This window comes from Sceloporus undulatus, chromosome 2 (genome assembly GCF_019175285.1).
Source record: "Sceloporus undulatus isolate JIND9_A2432 ecotype Alabama chromosome 2, SceUnd_v1.1, whole genome shotgun sequence".
In the NCBI taxonomy this organism is placed as follows: domain Eukaryota; kingdom Metazoa; phylum Chordata; class Lepidosauria; order Squamata; family Phrynosomatidae; genus Sceloporus; species Sceloporus undulatus.
Window position 1 is genome coordinate 322,429,671 of NC_056523.1, and position 3,748 is coordinate 322,433,418.

The 3,748-nt window shown below is 42.3% G+C and overlaps 1 pseudogene; it reads left to right on the forward strand.

Moving 5' to 3' along the window:
* Positions 1–3,074: 3,074 nt before the first annotated feature.
* On the forward strand, positions 3,075–3,211 carry LOC121924492 (annotated as a pseudogene).
* The last annotated feature ends 537 nt before the right edge of the window (positions 3,212–3,748 follow it).

A 3,748-nucleotide genomic window follows, 5' to 3' on the forward strand; every position in this document is an offset into this window, starting at 1 on the left:
CTGGTGAGCACCATTTGGGTGCTCAGACGCCCGTGCATCACAATGCCATGCCCTGTGTGGACGGGGCTGCAGCAAGATGGTGCACGGGCACCAATTGTAGGACTGGGCACATATGGACACCCATCCCTATGAAGTCTTAAAATCTGCCCCAGGCCAGTACAAAGCAGCAGTCTATACCAGGCCTGAGTTAAAAGTGGAAATGTAGTTTACACTCTAATTAACAATGAAGATAGGACAGGAAGGGGCTGGATTATTACCCTTCCCTCTATACCAGTGGTTCCCAACCTGTGGGACGGGACCCCTTTGGGGGTCGAATGACCTTTTCATGGAGGTCGCCTAAGACCATTGGAAAATACCTATTTAATTACAGTTATGAAGTAGCAACAAAAATAATTGCATGAGTTTGGGTCACCACAACATGAGGAACTGTATTAAAGGGTCACGGCATTAGAAAAGTTGGGAACCACTGCTCTATACTGAGACAAAAGCAAAATACTGCACTTGCTCCTACCTTGTCTGTTTTTCCTCATTAATAATTTCTGCCATTTTGACCACACTCTTGAGGTTCATTGGCCATTTGTGTTCCAGTTTTTATCTGTGAAATGTTAGAGGGTACACTAATGTTGTTGAGAGCCCAGGTTTCTCTAAGGCTCTGGTCTGTGCAAACCATAGCCTTTAGGGACAAACCTACACTCTCTCAACCACAGGCCCCTTCTGCAATCTGACAATTACACTAGCCAGCTTCCTAACAGACCTCTAATAAATTTACCCTCCCACCCTGAGCATGGTTAAGTACACAAAGAAATGTGCGTGACACTGAAACCTGACTGAGATAATGTAGATAAAGAGCTTTCAGCACAACTTGCACTTTATAAATGCTAAGTGTTACAATTATTACTTGATAAGTGGCCATGATTTGTATGCACCCACAGAAACAGCACAAGGAAAAGCAAGGGATGTTTCACTGCCTCAGTATAAATGGGGGAATTAAATGGGTATGGTGTGTTTTTTATCTTGAACCCCCACCCCCAAAGCCTTGTATCACAACAGTTCATATCCATAAGGAGCTGGTATAGCAGCATCAGGATAGTTAGGAGTCTGAGCCACAAATCAGGCAGTCCTGAATTCAAATGTCACTCCTCACTTGACCTCACTAGGCAAGATCGATGGGTGAAGTCAGGCAAGCCATTCTACCACAGACTTTAACTCCCTCTCTGCAGTGTGTGGATCAGGATGCAGACCAATTTAGAATGGTGATTTCTGGACTACAATCCCAAAAATCCAGCACAGATTCTGGGAGTTGTAGTCCAAAAAGGTCACAGTTCGACATTCTGATACAGATTTACCCGTTCAGGTTTCTTACAAAAGGGGTGGGGGGGGGATTTTGTATGTGAGACTTAAAAATACTCCAAGCAGCAGCTGGTATCCTGTTCAGACAGTATTTATGATGTCGTAAGCTTTCTATGTTGCAAAACGTGGCATTCACCTTGTGAATCTTGGTATGCACATTCATGATTGTAGCACCATTGTGATTATCACTAATGTCCCCCAGATGCCATCTTAAAAACCAGTCAGCCACATAAATGGAGGAGTTCTGCAGTGCCAGAAAACAGAACACTGAAGGATGATGGTGCATCCAACTCTCTCTCTCCAGAAAGGTGCAGTACAAAATCAGTTTGCAATAGAACCCCACAGTTGCACACCAGCTCATTAGTGAGAGGCTGAAGACCTTGTAAAACTACAAATCCCAGGATTCGATAGTGTCAAAACATTCTTGTCAAAAACATACTACACCTACGTGTTCAGGTTTGCCTTAATTATCAGTTTCTTTCCAGGTTGAATTCAGACAGCCTTTAAAGCCTTAAACAGCTCAAGATCAAATGACTTTCCTCCACATGCTTCATTGAGGGTGCATCTACACTATAGAAATAATGCATTGGCACACTTTAATGGCCAGGGGTCCATCCTACAGAATCCAGAGAATTTGTAGATTTGTGAAGCAACAGTACTCTTTGACAGGGAAGAGTAAAGACCTTGTAAAACTACAAATCCCAGGATGCCAAAGGATCGAGCTACAGCACTTAAAATGGTGACAAACTGCATTATTCCTATAGTGTAGATGCACTCGAAATGTTTGAGATCTTGCTCCAGGCTCCTTCAGCACATGAAGCAACTAGCTGCAGGGCTTTGTCAGTGGTCACTCCTGCCATGTGGAATGCCTTTCCAGCTGAGACCCATCAAGACCCTATACAATGCTTCTTTTAAGATAAGCACTGGCTAGACACATGTGCTTGCAAGGAACAGCCACCAGAGAAAACCCAAAGCTTCTCTTCTTAGCACAAAATCAAGCGTTTGGAGATTCAACTTCTTAAAGGAAACTTTCTGTGTATCAATTCTTTTTTTTTATTTTATATTTTACTGTTGTTAACCGCCCGGATTGGTTTGCCAGAGGGCGGTATACAAATAAATATTATTATTATTATTATTAATTCATACCTGGAAAGTAATATTTTGTTGCTGCCTGTTGTTTCTCTGTTTTTGTTTTGTTTTTTTGAAAATGTTGCATCCATCATTTCATTACCCATTACTTATCTGTTGTTGTCGTCGCCATTAACTCCCAGTTTATGGCGCCCTTCAAGTTAACTCCCATCTTATGATGGCCCTTTCCTAGGGTTTTCTTCAGAAGATTTCTTCAGCAAGTTTGCCATTGCTTTCCCCTAAAACTGAGATTTGTCCAAGGTCTCCCAGTGGTTTTCCATGCCGCCTGATCAGAGAAACAAACCCTGGTGTCTCAGAATCCTACACTCAAACCACTATATCAATCTTTGGGGTTATTCTGATGGTGAAAATAATCTGGGTTGAATCTTTGTTGTTCACATGCATTTCAGATACATCTGATTGAGTTGCGGGGAGGTCTGCCAAAAAAAAAACCCCTTAATCCAGGAGAGTCGATATTGGGATTTTTAATGTGAAGTCGAAAGCTTTCATGGCTGGCATCCATAGTTTTTTGTGGGTTTTTCAGGCTATGTGGCCATGTTCTAGAAGAGTTTATTCCTGATGTTTCACCAGCATCTGTGCTTACCAGGCAAGGGATACACCATGATCATAAATGTAGTTTTCCCAGAGTGAGGCTCATCCATTGCTCACCAGCTGTGCTGACCTCTGTGATTTCCCCAAATGCGGGAAACTTGTCTGCATAATTTGAAGATGCCACCCACAGATGCTGGTGAAACATCAGGAATAAACTCTTCTAGAACATGGCCACATAGCCTGAAAAACCCACAAAAAACTATTGGGATTTTGTTTTTAATATTCGCATCATTGGCAGTTTGTATAACCAATGCAAATAGACCCAGGATAAAACTCTTTGAGTTTCAAATACATTCGCCTTGAATGTGTTTCAAATACATTCGCATCAATGACTCCATCTTTGTGAAGTCGAAGGTTTTCATGGCCAGCATCCTGACTCCATTTTTATTTGAGTGCTGGCACGTGTGAGCAAGCAAACTCTCAGAGATGCACATAGATATGATTCCATAGTGTGAACAACAAACCCAGAATGTGTGAGTGAGGTTATTTGCAGAGTTGCTAGAGAGAGAGAGATCGAGAGAGAGAGAGAGATCTGAATGACCCCCTTCTCAATCTTTTTACCCTGGAGGAACCCTTGAAATAATGTTCAGGTCTCAGGTTATAACCTCACACTTATAACATCATCAGATCCCACTCATGGCATTAGAAAAGTCTTTGG